Source organism: Gracilinanus agilis, chromosome 2 (assembly GCF_016433145.1).
Source record: "Gracilinanus agilis isolate LMUSP501 chromosome 2, AgileGrace, whole genome shotgun sequence".
NCBI classification, from domain to species: domain Eukaryota; kingdom Metazoa; phylum Chordata; class Mammalia; order Didelphimorphia; family Didelphidae; genus Gracilinanus; species Gracilinanus agilis.
In genome coordinates this window covers 257,593,848-257,617,796 of record NC_058131.1, presented here as the reverse complement: position 1 = coordinate 257,617,796, position 23,949 = coordinate 257,593,848, and the positions used below count along the sequence as shown (strand labels likewise).

General features: G+C 35.5%; 1 pseudogene; it reads right to left on the bottom strand.

Annotated features, from left to right (window-relative positions):
- Nucleotides 1–4,221: 4,221 nt before the first annotated feature.
- LOC123233571 lies at nucleotides 4,222–22,105 on the bottom strand (annotated as a pseudogene).
- Between the last annotated feature and the right edge of the window lie 1,844 nt (nucleotides 22,106–23,949).

The following is a 23,949-nucleotide window of genomic DNA, read 5'->3' as shown; positions in this document are numbered from 1 at the left end:
TCAAAGTCCATGTAGCACTCTGAGCATGAGACCATTAATAAATAACCAAATAAATAAGAAAGAAATTGTGTTGCAGACAAATTAGAAGGAGCAAGACCCCATAGAACTTTAAGTGCTACATTCTGTAATACGTGTGCAGTGAAGACTACCAGAAAATTAAGACCAACCCAACCCAGAAAACACTTCCCTACTGGAGATTTAGAATTAATTAAGAGCAGAAGTAAACAGGATTCAATGAAGAGATTTGGGATGTGTATGACAGAACAATGGACTAGGTATCAAAAGATTTAGTTTCCCATCTTAGCTTTGCTACTAAATCTCTATGACTTGAAGCAAGTCACTTTTTTCTGAAGCTTTTTTTCTTCATCAGTAAAATAAAAGGGTAGGATTACCAGTGGCATTTCTGGCAGAGATTGAGGGACAATATAAGATCATGAGACACTTTCTTTATGGTGGGACACTACCTACTGAGGGATCCACCATTTCTATGCCCTTCCCACAAAGCCTCTACCTCTGCCATCACCATTACTCTAGCAACAAACCAAGGCAGACTGATCATGAATCACCTAACTCAGGGGTCAAATCAAAATCATGATGGCCACATATTTTGGAGTTAGGATATCATGTGGTCATTGTATTCCTCCCTGTACTCTCACTTCCTAAATTTTTCTAGGTACTGGAATTCTAATTGACAACTCTAGTACTTTGATTCTCTACATCTGTATCTTATACTTATTATAACCTTTATATTCTATATATTAGAAAGATTTTCTTTACTTCTAGTGATCTCTCTCTCTCTCTCTCTCTCTCTCTCTCTCTCTCTCTCTCTCTCTCTCTCTCTCTCTCTCTCTCTCTCCTGTTCCCTGTTATGTTATTCCCCGTCATCCTCTCAGGTCTCATAATTTATTTCCTTTCCTTTTAATTCTCTATCATATTCTTTTTTTTCACTTTGATTTATTTCCTTTTTCTATAACCTATGCCTTAGGACTGTTAGATTCCTAGAAGCATTACTTAGCTCCAGTGTTGGTATTCATATTTTAAAGAGAATGCTGATCCCTGAGTCTAAAGTAAATGTTCTGCTTTCTAAATACTTACAAATAACCATTCTGGAACTTTAAATTAGAACTATTCTTATATTGTCTTTAAATGCAAAGGACTATACCACAGCAATCATAGGCAAGGACTGGTATGAAAATAATTTAGAAGCCTTATTCAATTTAATCAATATTTACTTAGTTAATTGTGATTTAATTGAGTATCAGTGCATTTATCAGTGAGTTAAACATAATAGAATTAATTTTGAGTTAGTTATGTTGATTAATGCTATTGGAGAAAGGTCAGGATGTAGGTTAGAATTAATTAAACTACCATATATTGGTGATAATTTTTATGTATCAGTGATTATAAGGAATTGTTTTAACTTGTTTTTCTGGATTAGCACTGACCCACCTACTCCTAAGTATGATGCCTTAACAATTCCCCTCAGCCTTGTAAATCATTATCACCACTCCCAAGTGACTTTTGCTTTAAATCCAAAACTTCCTAAGGTCTCCCACCACAGTGCTCCTGAATCTCAGAATGTTGCTGACATATCCCTGCCAAGATGGCCAAATGGCCTACAGAAGGCCCAAGACCTTGCTGACAGGGTCTTATGACCTATGGAAGGTCTTATGACAGGATATTAGTAATTGATGAAAAAGCCTGTGAAAATGTGAAAAAGCCAGCTGATAAAATTGTTCTGGTTGAGGAACATTTCCCTCAATCTTACCTTAAAATGCTGTGAGAGCAGGAGAAAACAAACCAATCTGATGAAATTAATGGTGGAAAAAATGAAAAGAGAAGAGCCAGAAGATGAATAATCCCTACTCTGTGTCCCATACCCAACAATTAGTATCTATACATCACATAAAAATCTAACTCCTTAAAAACCAGTTTTACTATAAAGACAAATGTTTTACTAGCAGATTTGCATTTTGTAATTACTGAAATGAACTTTTTTTCACTCTTTATACTTTTTTGAGAAAACTGAGACCATCTATGTTAACTTCTCTCTCTTCTTACTCTACATATGAAAACTCTATCTTGTTCTTAATTGCCTCATATTTGCTCTGGGCTCTGAGAAGGGAGTGTCCCTCTCTTTGTCAGTGACAATCTCTCTGTAAATTTGTCTTCCTAATCTTTATCATTTTATATTTCTCCTCACAAAATTCTTTTCTATAAAAGTATACCTAGGTCTTTCCCTGTTTCCTTTACTTCAGGGATTGTTTTCTTTTTTCTCTTTGTATCTGGAGTAATTACTGTAGAATATTGCACCTAGTAGCTATGTAATAAATGTGTTTTGAGTGATTTTAGAAAATCAATTAGCAGTTTCTTATTCTAATGATGATGGCTGACTAGATCTATGTAGGAATTCTAATTATGAAGAAATTGAACAAATCTTTGAAAGATTGAAAACTTCTTATAGAAGTTGAGAACAACATCTATTAATGTCTATTTAACTTTGTATGCGCTTTCATAGATTATTTCATGCAAGTTGGCTAAAGCTATTATAGACATGCTTTACCAACATTTTGTTTAAATATGGAAGAATCAACATTTTCTTGGATTTATAAAGTATTTGGCTTTATTTTTAAAAAATCAGTTTTTTTATTGTTTTACTCATAAATATCATTAATTTCCACCACAGACATCTTGTTCTGATGCTTATTGACTGACTGCTCATTACGCAGTGAAGGTAACACCTTGGTTCTCAAAAGTTATTTCAATAGGTCCTATTAAACTGGAAGGGATAGTTCTAAGTGCCTGCAAAATGACAGACTATATGACTCTCAATTAAAAAATAGCCTTGCTAAGTTTGAAGTAGTTCATTGCCTGATAACAGAACACCAAATAAAGAATCATTTTGGTTTTAGCAAGTCATTAACATTATCTACTAAGGTATGGAAAAGTTTATATCTGTATCAGTGGAAGGAATGCCAATGGCAATGTTATTAAACAGAATGCTAAAATATGTATATGGTTTTATTTATAGACAGATCCTATTAAGGTAGAGAGAGGCGGCACTCCTATGGCACAGGTGATTGGGTGTTGTTGCCAGAGGATATTTAGGGATAGCATGGGAGTCATGGTATTAGTGGTTTCCAAGCATATGGGATTATAACACACAAGTATCACATGTCTTTGGCTGGGGACCATAATCTTGATTTCCTCCTTGAATTATATAGGCTAGCCTAGATTTCTCCTTCACTGTGGCAATTCCTGGAAAGGGTTGGTGCTAAACCCTTCTACTTTGAGAAGTATCTTTTGGTAGCTATTTTTTTTTTTACAAAATGTATAAAATAAAAATAGTTGAGGTATAGAATAATCCAGGAAATTTAATTCCACAAGCATTCATTAGGAGCTAACTATGTAAAAGGTACAATAATAAAGTATTTTTTAAAAGTTCATGTTCTTAAGGAACCACTTAGGGAAAATATTTTCTTAATTTTCTGCTTAAAATGTGTTTGTCTGTTTAGTCAACAAAAATTTATTGAATGCCTACTACATTCTAGGCACTGTACTAAGTCCTGGGACTAAAAGGAAAGGCAAAACAATCTCTTTGCTAAAAAAGTTAGCAATCTAACGAAAGGACAGCATGCAAACAATTATAGACAGGATCATTTGGGCGGGAAAAAAAAAACACAAAAAAGAGGACATTATAATTAAGAGAGATTGGAAAATTTTTCTTATAGAAGTTGGGGTTGTAGTTGGAGTTAGATCTTGAAAGGAACAAGGTTAGCCTTGAGGTGGAGATGAAAAGAGAGAATTCCCAGCATAAAGGATTGCCAGTAAAAATTTTCCAAGTCAGTAGATGGAATATATTGTTCAAGGAACACCAAGGTGGACAATGTTACTTGATCACAGGTTTGTGGAGAAGAGTGAGCTGTAAGAAGACTGGAAAGGTAGGAGGCAGGGACAGATTGTGAAGGGCCTTAAATGTGAAATTTTTGTTTTATTTTACTCTTAGAAGTGATAGGAAGCCAGGGGGAGTTTATTGATTAGGGCATGTTAAAAGTCCTATTTAATAGCTGAGTGAAAGAGGGAAGATAACAGGTAATAGATGATGAGAGATAGGGTAAGCAACAAGGGTAAGCAACAAACAGAAAGCACCAATGGCATATACCATAGGCAGTATCAAATTGATGCCTGAAATAAAAACAATACAATATATTTTATTACCAGTGTTAAAATATTTTCACTTTCTTCATTATACTTGATTAAGGTCTGAATGCCATGTTCATGAATAACGGATACTCCTGTCCTCTTTTGTGCAGATACAAAAGAATACCAAAACAGAAGAATCCTAGGGATCTTATGATGGATGGAATTCAAATTCATTTTGTCAGTTCCATAAACACATATTAAGCAGTTAGCAGTCATCACTCTTATTGTTTTAATTCATCCTTAAAAATAAACTACTAAAAGTGGGTCCTTATATGGGATGGCACTCCAGTAGGAAGGAGGAGGAATAAGGAGGGAATTCAGCAATATGAATATAAAGAAAACAACAAAAATGTATTTTTTCTAAAGAAGTGGGCCAATCCATTTTGCCTTTAACCTATATTCCATTATAGGATTTTTTCCCACCTAATTTAATGTCAAAACATCTAATCACTGCTTCATAATAATCCTTGTAGCAGCCCAGGGTCACATACATTCCCACCCCTCACTCTATACCTTCTTATTTCCTGGTCCATCACTTTAAGGCAGGGGTCGGCAATGTATGGGTCTCGAGCCATATCTGGATCTTTTGAGGACCAGATATGGCTCTTTCTGCAGGAGCCATAAAGTCAATTTTTTTCAGGCGCTGTTACAGGAGCGCGCACTGTTACAGGAGTGCACACTGTGAGCACTGTACAGCTCTCAATCCACTGAGCTACCTAGCTGCCCCCATTGGATTATTTGTGGCATTTATGGCTCTCACGGCCAAAAAGGTTGCCGACCCCTGCTTTAAGCAATGGCTTATTGAATAGAAATGCTGTACTTAGCCAGAAAGAAGCAGTAGGCAATAGTAGTTCAACCCAGATTAAGCCTTAGAGTGATATCTCAAAAAAATTCTTAAAGAAAAGAGTACTTCCATCATTAATTTTGAATATAACTCTGAGATCCTTTGATTTAGTGTCCCAAGTTTTAGGATATTACTGAGAGACAGAACATAGCCTGAGAATGTTAGCAGCTGAATACTGACCTGACGATATGAAAGGCACACATATTAGGATGATAGTATTCCCACTGCCATCTCCTTGATTAGAGACCTCTGAAGAGATTGCACCAGGACAAGACCAAAGCCTTACATACAGGATGTGTTTTTTTAAAAATCCCTGCTTATTCCAGATGATTAAAGGCGCTCTATAATTGCCATTTTGAAAACTTTTTGACATTAGAAGTTCCACAGAATAATATACAGAGAAGAAAAGACCCCACTTTGATCAGAAAATTATAAATTATAAAATTATAAACCTTATATAAATTAATACTAAATTATGTTTAAAACTAGATCAACTAAAAGCACATATGCAAGTTTTTTTAAGTACCTACTTTGTACAAGATACCATATAACATATACCCCATTTATACAAAGCACAAGGGAGGAAAACTTACCAAATGTTTTCCCTACTTTCCAAGTATTTTTTATATTTCCACAGGTATCATTCTAATTCAAATGTAAAAGGACCTGAGAATCGATTTAAGTCTTTATCCACAGCTTCCACGAAAATAGATGCTTTTTGCTCTGTATTACAGACTTCCATGGAAGGGTTGACAAAAGTCAGTGCATTGTCATTCTTCATGGTCCCTGTACTTGTCTGGGGTGGGACACCTCAGAATAGAAAGAACAGATCAGTGAAATGATTAACATTTATTTCCTTCATAAATTTAAGTTACATATTCCTCATCTACATCAAAAGAATATAAAAAGGAATAGTGACAATAAAAGCATTTTTTTTAAATGACTTGAAATTAATCTTTGGCCCACAATTTTTGATGAAGTCATAAGTCATTTGGAAAATAGCTTGAATCTATTTTCCTATGTAATGGAAAATTCAAAATGTCCCTAAAATACAGCTAAAAATTATTGTTTAATAAATGGTATATATATATATATATATATATATATATATATATATAACATGTTAACAAAGCAGTATGGCATAGTGGAAAGAGAAGAGGCTTCTGAGACAGGCAGACCTGGGTTCAAATCCCATTTCTGACACATGCTAGATATGTCACCTTGGGCAACCTCTTTAGTGACCCATGCAATCTTCTAAGACTATGATGCAAAAAAAGATGCTGATATGCATTTGTGGAAAGGTAACTATCCTGACAGATAGCATCCTATCCCAATGAAATCAAAAGTCCAGTTAAAAACCAACACGTGGTATGTTAAGGTTAGAGGCAACTTGGTATAATGGAAAGAGCACTGGGCTTACCTTTAAAAGAACTGAACTCAGATTCTGGCTCTAATTTTTACTAGTTGTGTGACCCTGGGAAAGTCACAATTTCTCTAAGCTTCAATTTCCTCTTTTGTAAAATGTGGATAATAGTATTACTTATCCATATCATAGGGCTATTATAAGGAAAGCAAATTATAAATTTTTAAGTACTACAAAAATGAGAATTGTAATTATTTCAGAAAATCAAATCAGTGGAAAATGTATTAAAATAATTCAGAATTCAAGTATCTAAATTTCTTTAGCAAATACTTAGTAAGAAAGTTTGTCCATGTCTGAGTGCGTACTTGCAATCATCAATGGCAATGACCATAATTGTGTAAAAGTTGTTCTTCAAATGAGGGCATTCACGATCCATATGTTTCACTGTGGTAACCACACCCAGAGAATTCATCCACAGTGGCCCAATCAGCAGGATCATGAACCAGCTTAAACCTCATGGAAGGAAGAAAAAAATAATTTAAAACCAACAGCAAGAAGGGAACCAGGAAAACAATATTTACATTGACTACATCAATATAAATGAAAGGACAATAATAACCACAAAATGAAACTTAATGCTATATGATTTAAGTGATTAAATTTGCCTGGAAAGAATACAGAAAAAGAACCTCCCTTTCTTCACAGGATTTGAACACTAGATATGGAACAATGGATTTATATGGTCAGCTTTCATTGACATCTTAGTAAGTTTTAATGAATTACTTTTTACTTTTCTTCTCTTCATTTTTTTTATTCTTTATTTATTTCGTGGGAAAGAGACAGGGATTAGTATATTGAAGAAATGACATAAAAACAAAAGATACTAAAATTTAAAAAAATATTTTAGGAAATTACAATGACTATGAAAAGAAGTCTAGAATTATGCTAATAAACAATGTTTGTGAATGGCAAGAAAGACACAAGGACTGGCAGCTCTGAAAGGTATACAATAATGTGTGATATAGAAATATCAACAAAATTTTTTAGTTCCCATTCCCTATTTCCTCTTGATCCCTGTTTTATATTAATTGTAACTATATCTATCTGGGGAGAATATTATATTTGTAGAAATAATGAAATTCTTCATTTTACTGCAGATGTCATTTGCTTAATGGTCAGATTCTACACTAGCAAAATGACTTGAAGAAACATGAAATTTCTAATTTTTTCTAATGTAAAATGAGAGGATGGGTCCCTCCCAACCCTGTCATTCTTTATTCCTTCCATCTATACTATTTTTTGGTTATTCATTTTAAGGGTATTAACCATTGAAAGTTCTTATTTCTAAGGACTCTTCCAGCTGTGTAGCCTATGCTCCTAAAGTCTCATTCAGCTCTAAAATTCTATGAGTCTCTTGTTTCTGGTGTCTTTGGCTTTATTTTGTAGTCTATGAATTGGTCTGTTTCATTATATTAAGAAAGGGTTCTAGTTTGGAAAATTTCTAGACAAGTACTTAAGAAGGTCTAAATATTCCCTTGCATTTTATCTTCCAGTATAATATAGTTATAAGCACCGAGTTCTAATCTCAGTTCTGTTACTCATGATGTGTATGGTTTGGAGCAAGTCATTTCCCCATAAACATCTCTTTCCTTAGTCTTAAAACAAGGGCATTAGACAAGGTCGTTCTAACATCCTTCTCTAGTGTTTTATTGTGTGAATTATGAACATATATTCTTATTAAATAGTGGCATGTACAAAGTCAAACTAATCTTACATATTGCAGTCAACTATGAAAATATCCCGTATTTATTAGTCTAGTTTCTAATAATAGGTGACTCAGAAAAAAGAGAAAGCTTCTCCCCTTCCCACCTAAGTCAATAACCAACCAGAATGTTTCAGGCCCTTAGAAAGGTAAGAATAAGAGAAAGTGCCATGTCTTCTCCTTACCTTCCCCACTTTGAATCTGAAAAGCCAGGGCTCTTATCATTCCATTTGAAAACTTGATGAGCTAAGTATTTCAAAGAACCTGTTGCCTTCCCATCTACAATTTCATAACGTCAAGCAACTAAAACTCTCTGCAAACATAAATGGTATTGAGGTTTACAAACTGAAGGCACTACAAGTGGCAAATATTTCATTCCTGTAGATTCTAAAGCATTAAGAAAGCAATTCTTTACTTAAACCTGAGACCTCATTCCAGTTAGATCCAAATTAAGTAGAGAGGAAAGATCATGTTTCACTGTGAATCAATGATCTGGTGTAGCAGAAAGAATAGGATTTGGAATCAGAGGTACTAGTTTCAAATTCTGACCCAGACACTCTGTAGCTGTGAGTGGGAAATCCATATCTCTCTAAGCCACTATTGTGTACAATGTAACCTAAAATGTAAATCTGCAAAATGAGGATGTTGGGCTAGGCAGTGATGGTTAACTTATGGCACAGGTGCCAAAAGTAGCATGCAGAGCATTCTCTGTGGGCATGTGGCCGTCCTCCCCTCACCCAGAGTTTGTTACTAGAAAGGCAGAGGGACTCAGATGGAACTGTTCCCCTTCCCCTCTCCACCACACCTGAGGACATTTTTTCACTTCATACACCCCTCTGCCCAGCAGCCCAATGGGAGGGCACAGAGGGTAAGGCAAGCAACAGTTGGCAAAGCTAGAAGGGAGCAGAGAGCTCAGACCACTCTCCTCTCCTTCTCTACACTTGCTGAGGACATTTCTCATTTTACTTGTCCCTCCACTAAGCAACCCAATGAGAGTGCTTTCTCCCTCCCCTGTGTGAGGTAGGGTGGGTAGAGCACCCCCAGCATTCGATGTGAGGGAGGAGCACAGCATGCTGTCTCGGGGGGATGGCACTCAGACTTGGGGAGGGGGGTTGAGGGGGACCCAACACTGTCTTGAAAAGGTTCACCATCACTAGACTAAGAGACCTTTTAGAACCCCTCCAGTAATAACTATAATAAAGTAGCTGTGAGAATCAAATGGGGAAATATATAAAAGGTATTTTGTATTCCTTAGTACTACAAAAATGTCAGCTACATAGTTGTCTTAAGGTTAAAGTTAAAAGGCCTTTGCCTTTTATTTTTTAAAACTGCAAGTGATACACCATTGTACGTAGCCTATAGTAGTATCATGGTCTCTGACTTGATTCACAGGAGAAATTAGTTGACCAAGTAAAAACTCTTCTAAAACACTATTGCAATGTCTCATCATAATAAGGAAGTAACCCTGGATTCTCAGATTGTCAAATAGAATGTAGCCTCAATCAGATCTAATCAAGTGGAAAAAGCTTCCCAGTATAGCTCTGTCAACAATTTATGCATCTGTAATCTGAGGACTAGTCTTTTTAAGCTTACAAAGTCTCGTCACCAGAGCATGACCACCAGGTGACTATATTTTTAACAAGAGTAATTTATTAGACTATTCTTAAGAAATGAAGGGATTATAATCTATACTTGTAACAGGAGAACCCATAAAAATGAAGCCACAACTCTTCTGAAATCTCAATGTTGAAAAAGTGATCTCAAGAATAAAAATAGCATCTTGTGATGGTTAATATTGATTCCAAAATGGAAAACTACTGACTTTTCCTCTATTATATCTTCACTTTATGTTCTTGATATTCCCATCTCAATCTGTGGCATTATATCTTCCCAACAGAATCCTAGGTTTGGCACAATCAAGTTCTTGAGCAATAAACATAAGAGGATGGAACTGAGGAAGGTCATTGGTACCAGTAACCTCTACACTCACAGTTGCAGTGCTGGCCATCCCATTACCATGTTGACCTTTTTCACATGAAGAGAATGGTTCTTCATTTTCAACTTCAATAACAAATTTTCTCTCCATTAAAGTTTCACAATCTAAAGGCTGTCAACCCCAAAGAGACTTCATTAGCAAATATTTCTTGTTGCTGAATGAAATAGAGACCTTATGGCCTTTGCAGTCTATAGATTATAGAATCAAAGAAACTCAGGGATGAATAGACTCTTGGAGGTCAAGTAGAACAACTCAAATTTGAAAAAGAACCTCTCCTACAATATCTCCAACAAGAACCTATCTAACCTCTTTTTGAAGGTCTCTTTCTAGTAATGGTAAATTCACTATCTTATGAGGAAAATTTTATTTATGTATTTATATTCTTCATTCATTTATATATTTATTTATTTAAGTGTGTTATTCTGAACATGACTGTCATAGGAAAATGTAGGATTTTAGGTTAAGTAGCAAAAGTATACAGAGATGACAGGCAAGACCTGAGAATTCTAAATCATGGAACTCTGGTCAGAGGAGTGACTTTTTCGCAGTGACTCAATGTAATGGCAGTTGGCTTTGAGGAGGTAACTGTCTGACTGAAGAGCCTGTGAAAATAAGTTATCTCTATCTACAAGACCATCCAGCAAGTCAAGAAGCTCAGGTTGAGAACTGAAGTAATATGTTGTATGGTGGACATACAGATATATTCATCTCCCTGATTTTACCCAGTGGACTTACCTTACTGAATTACTTGTGTTCCTGAGTCAAGCTGATACATCTGTGAAGCAGCCCAAGGACATCTTAGTGAGAAGCCAGTCTCTGCCCAGGCTATCTGCTATAGGTCATAGAAGTAGAGTAGTAATTTCCAAACCTCAAGCCCTTGTCTTTACTAATAATCTTAAAGTGTTAGTTGGCCCTTTCCCTCATTACCTAACACTGTTTAAACATTAAATTGAATTTTTATACTTCCTGGTGTTCTCTCCTCCAAACCATCAAGGACCCACAGAGCTCATTGTTTCCCTGGCTAGTTTGGATTTCAGTTAAACTGTCTTTTAACTCAGCTGAACTGTTCTTCTCTCATTCCCTACGTATTTCCCAAATCCCCTGTGAGTTTCATTTAGTTTATTTATTACATTTTCCCTAGTGGGGTCTGTGTGTGTGCCCCACAGTGTGTATTCCCTTGTGTAGCCCCAGTTTCTCAACTGTCAATAATTTGCCAGACACTAGCAAACATCAGTTCCTGTTTCCATAAAGAAAAATAGGGGGAAAAAACAGTTACATCTAAAATCATTATATATAGTTCTTTTGTTTTTCAAAAGAACAATTTGGCCATGACTTTACCTTGATGACATTTAAAATTCCTTCATTGATCCTAGGATCCGTCACATTGCTGAAGTGTTCTCCTTCATTACCATATAGTATTTTGTATTTTACTTTCCAGGAAGGTGTGAATGGAGAATCATGATCTTGTACTGAGAGGAGCCTCAACACATCCTGTTGTATTTGGCCTTTGGAAATCTGTATTTTATACTGAAAGAAGCAGTCATCATTGCCATGACATTGAAACCAAGAAAATTGCTATAATTTTCTCTTTATTTTTTTTTAGCACGAGTTAGCTAACTCAGAAGCGTGGGCACATCTCTTTGTTGAATTTTCTAAAGGAATTTTAAACCATCACTACTTAACAGTAAGATAACTATCAATAATGAGTTATGTTCTCTGCCTGCTACTTGGACTATAAAAGCAGAATAATTTTTAAAATTCTCTTGAATTGCTTTTCCCCAATATTTTATAACACTTATTTAATTTTTTTCAATGTAGTATAGTATAAGAACTATTCTAGCCTATAAAATATTGATAATTTCCTAAAAGACTAAAGGAGAAACACTCTGGAACAATGGAAAATATTACAGTCAGGAATTTTGAGTCCAAATTATGGTTCTAATACTTACAAGCCACATTGCTTTGGATAAATCATTTGCCTCTTTAAGTCTCAGCTTCTTCACTTATAAAATTGGAAAAAATTCCATGCGTTACCTTACTTAAAAAAGTTTTTTGTATACACACAAATGTGAACTACAATCATTACATAGGTTCAGAAAATAATTTTATGCTCCAAACAAACCTTCAAATAACTTGTTATTCTCTAATCTTAGTAACATTTTGGTGCCTTCAAACTAAAATCACAAAAAAGAAGCGTCTTCCTTTTTGGGTTTATTTGTTAAGCAAAAAAAAACACTCAAAAATAGTATCTTTCATTATCATAATTAAATTTTATATCAATTATTTCCTTTTTTGAAATCATTTTACTTTGACCTGGAAAAGAAAATTTTAAATGAACTTGTTTTATAAAATGTTAACTATTTTAGGAAAGTTTTTTTTCTTTTAATCCTACACACACAAAAAATATTGGAAATAGAGGCTAAATGATTGTTATTTATTTAACTTATCTAAAACTAAGCATGCACACCCAAAACAATGCATTCATGTTGGTCAAGAATAAGGATTTCCAAACTTTTTTCACTCATATGCTCTCATTTTAGATTTTATTTCCTGAAATTCATATTTCACATTTCCTTCACTAACTACCTCCCAAGATATTATATTAAAATCATTATGGTTTTACAAATTTCATGAAGCCTCCCACCCTCAAGACAACTGGAAATACTCTATGATGCAAACTAAAGATCAAATCTCATTGGTCTTTATGATGATTAAAAAAATAGAAATTAATGATTGGACTTACATTTCCCTTAGTAAATACAGGCATGTGGTTGTTTCCATCTTCAACTGCTATATTGATAGTAGCAGTGGATGACAGTGGTGGTTCTCCATGATCATTTGCTCTAATCAATAATTGGAACAATTGGGCAACCAGTGCACCAGGAGGGCAAATGATAATTTCCCCAACATAGGGCAAGAAAACAACTAACTTGGTTTATTACTTAACTTTCATTTCAAGTTGATTTTTTTAATAGAAGCCCCTTCTATAAAATGCTTCACAGTGGCATGGAAGTGGGATCTTGCAGGTTTTGCCAGCAGGAAGCTGGCAGCTCCTGACAAACCAGAGAATCTTTTGGGTTGAGTTCAGCAACAGGCTCTGATTCTAGTGTCAATAGACCAACCTAGCCATAGTCAGAGAGGTTCATCAATCTTTGGCTCATAGGAGATAAGATTTGTTGGGGTCACTTATATTCATGAATAATGTTTACTTAACTGTGGAAAAGCTATGATCTTTATGGATGGTACAAGCATCTATCCAATAAAACTCTAGATCTTTTGAAATATTTTTGTAGGATTATAGGATTCAGCAGTAGAAAGGACCTTAGAGATCATCTTTATAGCCCTCTCATTTTAGAGATAAGGAAATTGAGACTCAGAGAAAAGCAGTTTTCTTATAGTCATACAAATAGTAGATAGACAAAGCCAAATATTAAATAAAACCCAAATTCAATGGCAGCTCTTGGTTTTTCCTATAAACATATATACATGCATATGTATGTATGTGTATATATATATATATATATATATACGTATTGTTAAGGGAGAAACCAGGGAAAGGTGCCTTAAACGGTAAACAGGTGGGTGTGTGATACAGAAGTGAGAGGAAAGGGTCCAACGAGTAGGGAGACTAAGTTTAACAGCAAAGGGGTGTCTGTTCCTGAATTGGCTGTTAGGTCCAACTGCCACACTGAAGTACCAAGACTAGGCCTATGGTAATCAACAAAGTAAAGGCAGGAGTTTATAAGTTAAGGCAACACATTTAATCAGGGACAAACTAAGATTAAGAATGGGAATAGGGTTTACTACACTTAAAAGCTAAGGGCAAACCACAGTGGTAGGGAAAGGACTTGGCTACACTAAACTAAGACCTAAGTCAGGCAGGGCCCAGAGAATAACAGTACTGGAGTCACAAGGGGGAAAGTTCCTCCCAACCTGGTTCCAGCCAGGTTTGGTCAGCTTAGCTAAGGACCTGAGGATGGCTTTACTTGGGATCTCATGGCTAATCCAGGGATGGTTTCAGGATGCCAGGAGTCAACTCCACCAGAACAGATGATCCAAGGTATCCAGGTTGGGAGAGAAAGTTTGCAATGCTGTCCACCAGATCACAAACCACTTCCCTACTCGGTGCTGCTCTGCAGGTCTGATGTCCTCTGCTGTAAGCCTTCACCACTCTCAGTATTCCAGGGAATCTGGATACAACTCCCCTAGCTCTGAGATCTCCCAGGGTCAGCAACAGTTTGTGCCAACCACCAGGGAGTCCTTCGCAGGCACAAGCCACTTCCTCCTTCCCCTGCATTCCATTCAGAATGTACATGACCTTCAGCTAAGGTTTTTCTAGCCTGCTTATACACCTACTCTTAAACTTATGCCGCTTACAGTATATATATATATATATATGGAGGGGCTTTAATTTTGGCTTTGCTTATCTACTATTTATATGATTATAAGAAAGTTATTTTTCTCTACATTTCAATTTCCTCATCTTTAAAATGAGAGATGATAATCTCTAAGGATCATATAAGGATGATAAAGATCATAGTCCTTTGACATTGTGTATATGTGTATGAAATCATTCAATTTACAGCCTGTATCAAATATATAGTACAGAATCAGGTAAATTAAAAGAAGGATACCATTATGATTATCAATGTTTAAGTGTTCATTCCCTACTAGATTTTCAACTCTTTAAGAGCAAGGAACATGTCTGAACCAAATTGCATATGTCCCTCTAGCACCCAGCACAGTTTCCCTCTGAAAATAACAATCATTTAGTAAATACATGACAAGCAATTTTTTAAAGATGCACCCAAAAAGTTCAAATGGTTTGTGATAAAATGCAAGAAGTTAGGTGGACAGTAGAAGGAGCATTGGGCCTGGGGTCAGGAAGTCAGGAATTTAAATCTGACCTCAGACAATAGCTGTGTGACCCTGAACAAGTCACTTAACCCTATTTGCCTCTGTTTCCTCACTTTTAAGATGAGCTAGAGAAAGAAATGGCAAACCACTCCAGTATCTCTGCCAAGAAAACATCAAATGGGTCACCAAGTCAAACATGACTGAAGCAACTAAACAACACATTTGAAGCTATTATGATAATCACATATAGGAGACAGAATTTTAAGCTTTTAAAAATAAGAAAAAAATTTATTACCTCATAATCTAAGCATCCTGAAATGTAAATTTCTCCACTTCTGTAATTAATATGAAAACCACTTCCTTTTAGCAATGGCACTTGTGAAACAAGGGAATAGGTGACTTTAGAATTAGGAGTTTCTTGTTTACCCAAATCAACTGTCACAATCTAAAAAATGGGGTGATCTAGAAGGAAAGAAAATAAAAAAATCAATGGTTATAACAGATTAAAGTTCAATGGTATGATTTGTATTTGTTTAACTAGAATGTTAGCATTTCTAAATGCTATTTTCTCCATCATCTTATTGTTAGTTCAAAATTTAGCTTAAGGGCCAGAAAGAGACAGAATACAATAGGTAGCTTCAAGTCTACATACAATATTAGGAATAGAATGAGGAAAAACATTTCAAGCCAATCAATAACATATCTTCTCCAATGATTATCATTGATGTCATCAATTTCAACAAGTAAAAATGAAGATCTTTCCACAATCTTCTGAGTTAAACAGTCAACATTATCAAAGTATATCTGGAAAAGTATATTCAATATCAGTGTCAACAACAATATTCTTCCTGGGGAAATGTCATTATATTATCTTTTATGGTATATCATTATTTGTTAAATTCTATATCATTGTTACTACTATGAGCCATCCTCATAGCCTTTCTTACCTTAATTACTTCATACCCTTACTAACTCTTGGTGACCCAAGTTGGGATTTTCTTCACAAAAATACTGGAGTGTTTTGCTATTTCTTCTCCAGTTCATTTTATAGATGAGAAAATTGATGCAAAAAGAGTTAAATGACTTGTCCAGCATCACACAGCTAGTAAGTATCTGAGACCATATTTAAAAGCCTATAATTATAATATAATTGATAAAGGACCACAAAGGCTTAAATCAACAGAGTACAATTTCTGGCAATATTTCCTGAAAGGCAATGTTTTAAATTAAATTAACATGAGAGATTTGGGACTAACTCCCTTAGAGGACAATGTGTCCCATGAATGTAGGCTTTGTTTCATTGACTCACCATTTGTTCTTTCATCTTGGGTGAAGGAAGTTGGAGACTCCAACCTTGTGAATTTCAAAATGGCAGAAGAGTAAGCCACCTAAGGTCTAAGAAACAAATCTATGCTGGGTTTTGAAGGCAGCTGAGCATCAATGTCCCAAAGTACAAGAAGGTTCTTTGAACCTGGCAAAGAAGTAGCACTCAACTAGAATCAATAACACATTTGAAAAGGAACTTGATGGGACCAATGCTTTGTAGAAATTGCAATAAGTCTGAGACCCCTTTTTCCAGAGAATGAGGGAAGAGAGTTGAAAGTCCTTGAGTTATTGAGTTGGGTATTTATATTTCTGTTATTACTATATCTTCATATTGTTGAAGTAAATATCTATTCCAAAAAGCTAACCTATATTATTTGGTTTATGGATTTATGGCACCAGTCACTGGTCACTAAGAATGGAGGAAAACATACCCCTAGTGGTGTCCGAATATGATAGGTATATAGAAGACATTCTCAAATCCCCAGAACCCTGAAGGGATGTAGCCAGGTCAGAGATAGTGAGCCCAGCAAGTAATTACTTTGCATGAAATACTTCCTATTTCACAATACTATTCCTCCAAGAGGAACTTTGCTTTTTTAAAGCCTGAGATAATTTCAGAACTTCACCTACAACAATGATCAACTCTTTATAAATATTCTTCATGGGAGTTAAGGGTGGGGGAAGACATAACTGAGTCAGAGTTGGCAAGGTACAGGATAAAATTACGGAATAAGATCTTGAGAAAGAGAGACAGAGAGGTATGTTAATATATCTCAGAATAGATAGAAAAAGCCACTTTGATTCATAAATAGGGATAGGAATCACAAAATATAGGAACAGGAATAGAGGGGAATCAGGATTTGGGGCTGAAAAGGACTTTCAGAGACCACCTAATAGAACCCTTTCATTTTACAAAGGAAGAAATTAAGATCCAGATGGGTCATAGGATCATAGACTAAGACTTTGAAAGTCATCTAATTCAAGTCTAACATTTTTTTAAAAAAACTGAAGTCTAACAAGAGTGAATAACTTGCCCAAGTTCACACAGGTAGGAAGTGGTAGAACCAAGATCTTAACCTAAATTCTCTGACTCCAAGTCAACTTTCTACTATATTTGCTGACTTTCCAAAAATTATAATAGTTGATGGTGGAGCCAAGATTCACATCCTGGTCTTCTGATTCCAAGTCCAATATTGTTTCCACTATAATACATTGCCTCTTTCCAAATGAGGCTCTAGTAGGGATTCTAAGGATTGAAAAACTGCTAGATTATGGCTAATTGCGATAATCCAGATATGTTATAGAAGATTAGAGCTAAAGGTTACCTTAGAGATCATCTAATCATGAATCTTGCTGTTGGAAATAATATTAGAAGCTATTTAGTCCAACCTGTACCTGACCAGGAATCCCCTTAACAACATCATCAATAAGTGGCTATCCAACCTTTGTTTTAAGACTTCTGGTAATGGAGAACCAATTATCTTCCATTTAATTTTTAGTTAGCTTGAAGTTGTCTCTCTGACACTTAAATCCCTTTCTCCTCAGCTGCCACCTATTCAAGTCTAGGTTTGTCCTTTAGAGAGGAGCAGAAATGTAATTTTTCTTCCACATAATGGCTCTTTAAATAACTGAATAAAGATAAAAATCTCTCCAAAGGTTTTTTGTTTGTTTGTTTGTTTTTTACCTTCAAGGTAAACACTCCCATTTCTTTTATCTTATCCTCCTAAAGCATAATCATGAAGTCTTCAATATACTTGTGGGCCTTTGGAAGTTTTTCAGCTTTTCAATGGCCTCCAGGATATGGTATCCAAAACTAAAAATAATTTACTTGATATAAGTTGGTTAGACTAGTGTTTAACCACAAAGCGACAAGGAGGGTTGGGGGGAACACAAATAGGATCAGTCAGAACAATGAATAACTCCAAAAGCAGGATATCTAACACAACATGAATTCAAGCAAACCTTTTACTCATTCTTATCTGATCTATTTGTAATGGGCATATTCTTGGAATCAGAAATCTTGAAATGGAAAGGGGCCTCAGAGGCCATTTAGTGTACTCCATACCTGAATAAGAATGCATCCTGCATCATACTCAACAAATTGACATTTACCCTTTTTGCTTTTGGACCTCCTTGCTTTAAACTGCTCCAGGGCTGCCAACCCTCACCCCTACCCCCCAGCAAACCTGCAGGTGTTTTAGGGCTTATTTACCCTGGATTTGTGCAATTGCAGAAGTTTTCAGTTCAACTTTGTCTTATTAAGTAAAGAACAGTTCTGGCCTTAATGACCTCATACTACTCAGAATCAAATTGAGGTTTTAGGTAGAGTTTTTTCTCCCAGTTTATTATATGTTATAGAGCTATTTCTCATGACTAGTACATGTTTGAGACCTGAAATGTCAATGACAAAAGCACATGTTTCCTTACCTTCCTTTCTGTGAGTGTTTCTAAGGTATTAATCAATGCTGTAATTTGATTAGCGTGCCAATGGCTCTTATCCTGGGTAAGCTGAATAAATCTAAAGAAACTACAGATGTGACCAAACAGAGGAACATCATAGCAGGAATATCACCTTCATCAACCTATATACTATATCTCCTAATATAGCCAGAGAGCAGATCAGTTTTGTTTTTTTTTTGTTATCATGGTGCATTATTGACTCATATTTGACTTTTCTAACTCCATTTTATGCAGAATGAAACTGAAGTTCATGTAACCAAATTATACTAAGGAATCAAAAGAATGTCTCTCACAGAGGGTAATGGACAAATGGCTACTGAGCAGCAGAGCTGGGACTAGAAACTTCTGCTCTTGAACCCAAACCAACACCACACTGACTATACAAAGTAACTACATTCGAATGGAAAAACTGAAGAATTAATTAATCTTGACTATACATCAAGGTGATCTGACAATATAAGAGATTAACTAATCAATGTGATTAACTATGTGCCAGATTTTGAAATTTGCAAATGACTCCAACACTTATTGAGCAGCCAGGGACCAATAACTTACGCTCTGACTTTTAGTTTCAACATCTGTAAACTGGGAATAATATTACTGTCAGTTCCTACCACATAGAATTTTTGTGAAGAAAGTATTTCGAAAATGTTAAAAATGATATATTAGATCCAAACAAATTAAAATATATTTGGGAAATGTATAACAAAATCAATAAAAATTCAATAAAATAGATAATGCTAATTTGTAGTTTTCCAAATCAATATAAAACCCCAATTCTATTTGAGTTTGCTGCAACTGATACAAATTGTTATTATCCTTTTTGTCACATGAACCCAAAAATGAGTGGCAATTGATGATGGGATCTTTGTTTTTTTAAACCCCAAGGCAGAAGAGTGGTAAGGGCTAGGTAATGGGGGTTAAGTGACTTGCCCAGGGTCACACAGCTAGTAAACGTCTGAGATCAAATTTGAACCTAGGACCTCCCATCTCTAGGCCTGACTCTCCATCCACTGAGCCACCCAGCTGTGCCCAATGATGGGATATTTAGAAGGGAAAGGTTAAACATTAAAGAAGATAAATATGCCATACCTTTCCACAGAATTCTTTATCTTTAATTACTTATGCTTGTTGAAAGTCTAAAGGTTATTGTAGTTTAAATCACTAACTTGTTATGCGGAATACAAAAATGCCCTATAAAATTTTTTTTAAAGTTTTATTGTAACCAAATTTCTTTTTGTATTCTTACGAACATGTACATGTTCCCTTTTATAATTCATGAGAATTTCCCTAAAAAACATTGAATTTCTATATCTAAAACTATCCTTTGTCCCTCTGATCAAAAAGAAGCATTTTAACATGTAATTTTTCACAATAATTTTGTCAGGATAGACCCCAAACCAAACCAAGCTAAAACATAGACCCAGAAGCAGAGACAGTAGTAACTTGGACAAAGTTCCCAAAAGCTGGGGGGGAAAGGGGTGAAGGAAAAACTAGGAGGAGAAGAGAAGCCTAAAAATGCCTAGAAAGGCAAAACTTGAGTGAAAGATTGATGGAGAATGAAGGGGGAAACTCCCAGGAGAGGAAACTCATTGATGCAATTAGGCACCATCCTTGAAATTTATAATCTGAGAGAGTTGAATAAGGCCATTAGAGGTTAAGTGACTAGCTCAGTCAGGGTCACACAAGCCAGTCTGTGTCAGAAGCAAGATTTGAAAACAGTTCATCTTGGCCCTAAGGCTGGCTCTTTATCCACTATATATGTTACCTCTCTTACAATTTCATATTCCAGTATTTCCCCTAAAAACTAGAATAGGTATACTTTAAAACCAGTATTTTTCTCAGGATAAAGGCCAGGAAAATTTGTAGAATTTCCACCAGGGTCCTGAAAGTCAGAGCAGATGTACGAAGAATCATATATGTTCTATACTTGGAAAGTTTTTCTCCGTGTGTATATGTGTTTGGTATGATTGAATATTTTATTTCCTAAAAGATGGATTTTATCTCTAATAATATATATCACTGTTTACCTTTACATCTTAAATCATTTGATAATTTTCAAATTTGGCTGTTTCTTTCTTAGGAGACAGAAAGAACAGGATGCAGACCAAAAGATCTCACACTCTTGTTCCATTACTTCTCAAAAAGTAATTATCAAAGGTAGAATGTTTTCTCTACCACTGATGGGGCAAGTCATTTAAAAATAATCCTGCTTGTACAAGAGTCTAAACTGAAATGCTCAACTTTCTGCTGAGCCCTTATAGAGTGAACTAATTAATTTATTTACTTTTAACCCCTTACCTTTCATCTTAAGAATCTATGTATTTGTTCCAAGGCAGAAGAGGGGCAAGGGGTAGGCAATAGTGGTTAAGTGATTTGTCCAGAGTCACATAACTAGGAAGCATTGAGCCCAGAACCTCCTGTCTCCAGGCCAGACTCTATATCCACTGAACCACCCATTTGCCCCCTGAGCTAATTTGTTCTTAAATGTAGTACTTACAATCTGAATTATTTTTCTAGCTATTACCTTTGGAAAGGAAATGGTTATTATCTTACAGAAAAGAATATCCAAGAAAGAACTTAATATTAAATAAGGGCAGCATGATCCAAAGGAATGCCTGAGTTCAAATCATACCTTTATCACTACCTCCCTATATAACCTTGGTCAAGTCACCACCTCCCTGGGACTCATTTTCTTCATCTGTAAAATGAGCACTTGGGATCACTAAATGACTTCTTTAATCCCTTCTAGTTCTAGGTGTACAATCCTATCATTAAAATAACTGGTGTTATAGAGAGGTTTGAGGTTTGCAAAGCATTTTACATAGGTTCCCTAATTTGAGCCTCACAACAAATTTGAGAAGTGAGATTCTAGCTACCATTCTTAGCCCCATTCTACTGATGAGAAAACTGAAGCTTAGGGCCTCATGTAAATGACTATTCCTTGGTCACATAATTCAAATATCATAGGCAGGATTTGTTATCTCAATTGGGTTAAATAAAAACAAACCCCCCTAAAAAGTTTTCATTGAAAATATGCCACAAGGACGGTTTTTTCATGCTAGTAATTCCCTGAACTTGACATTCTATTTAGCATTCTGTAATTTTCAACTGTCTGACACCAAATAAAGCATAATGACCATTACACCCCAATGCTTTTAATCCAATCTCTTTATTTTGCAGAAGAGGAATCTGAGAGTCAGTTGAGATAAGTTGCACAAAAATGGGCAAGTGCAGAGCCAGGCCAGAATTGTTCTGTTGCCGGACACTGTTTCCCTTGACTATACTATCCATCTTATTCTCTTTAATTCCACTATTGCCTCATTGAGAGCCAGGGCTATGTCAATTTTTGCGTTTGGTATAGAATGCTATATTCCATCTACATCCACACAATTTTATTTGATAAACATTTACTAAAAACTTACTATGTCTAAAGAGCAGATCAGTTGCACAGGATATAGAGCACCAGGCCTAGAGTCAGGAAGATCTCAGTATAAATTTAGCCTCAGACAATTACTAGCTGTGTGTCTCTAGGCAAGTCACTTCACCTCTGCCTTAGCTTCCTCATCTCTAAAATGAGCTGGAGAAAGACATGGCAAACCAGTATCTTTGCCAAGAAAACCCAAATGGGATCACTGAAAGACTGAACAATAACTACAAAGTTATAGGCAACCAGGTGCCTCAATGAAAAGATCTCTTTGCCTAGAGTGAGGAAGAACTGAATTCAAGTCTGTTCTCAGACACTTCTTAGCTATCTGACCTTGGGATGGAAGCCACTTAACCTCTGTTTTCTTAACCCATTAGAGAAGGAAATGACAAACCACTGCAGTATTTTTGCCAAGAAAACCCCATAGACCAGTGATGGGCAAACTTTTTAAAGAGGGGGCCAAAGGAAAAGATATGCTCATCTGTCAATCTGTTTCTAAGGCAACTCTTTTGAAGTTTCATTGTATTGTATCCTACTCATTGTATTTGTCAGATTAGGAATAATGTCGCACCCCCCCCATAGAACATTTCAGGGGGCCACCTCTGGCCCAGGGGCCAAAGTTTGCCCATCACTGCTCTAAAGTATTGGGTTTACAAAGCCAAAAAAGAAACTAATCCCTGACCTTAAGGAATGGATGATATTATAAAGGAGACAGAACATATACACAGATAAGGTAGATACAAGATAATTTTCCATTAGATACAGGCTAATTTGAGGAGGAAAAAACAAGTAACACCTTGGAAAATCAAGGAAGATATAGGCAAATTGAGCTAGAGGCTTCAAAGACATAAGATAGAATGCACTTCATGTATGAGAATTATGGAAAATCAGAGTGGAAAATGGAATGTTAAGTTCAGGGACTAGCTAGTAATGCCATACCTTGCACTGGAGTATATGTTCAAAAAAGCTTTTTGTGGTTTTATTTTTATTTACACCAACTGAGATAGCAAACAATTATTATTATTCTTCCATGTATATATGTATTGTATATGTATGTTATATTTGTGGGTATATATATATGTGTGTGTGTGTGTGTGTGTGTGTGTGTGTGTACATTTTTAAATAGATAGAAATAGATAGATAGATGGATAGATAGATAGATAGGTAGGTAGATAGGTAGATAGCTAGATGATAATCACACTCTATTTACCATCTCAAAATATATTTACAGAAACGTCCCCTAAGACTCTGGTTGTAGTGTTGGTTTTTTTTTTCAAAAATATTCTAGGCAGGAAACCACATAGTAAAGACTTCTAATGATACCTCTTAATGTAATTAATATGTAAAAAAAAAAAAAACCTTAAATTATAGCCTTATGCTGCAGATATCCCTCCAATTACTATTGTTATCTGCAGTGCATTGTTATCTATAGGTATCTGGCATATCTGGCCATTTTATGGCCACTGAAAGTTTTTTCATGTTTTCTCAGATTTAGAGCCAGAAGGGACTTTACACATCAAGTCTAACTCCTTCATTTTGAAGATAAGGAAACTAAGACCTAGAGATATAGCCCCAGAGATGTCACACATTTAGTATGGGTGTATGAATAGAGTAAGAAGACACTTAGAGAAGAACTTTAGAGAAATAAAATTTTGCCTTTTTAAGAATTTTAGGAGAATTTCTGCATATTTGGAAATAATAGAGCCAGATC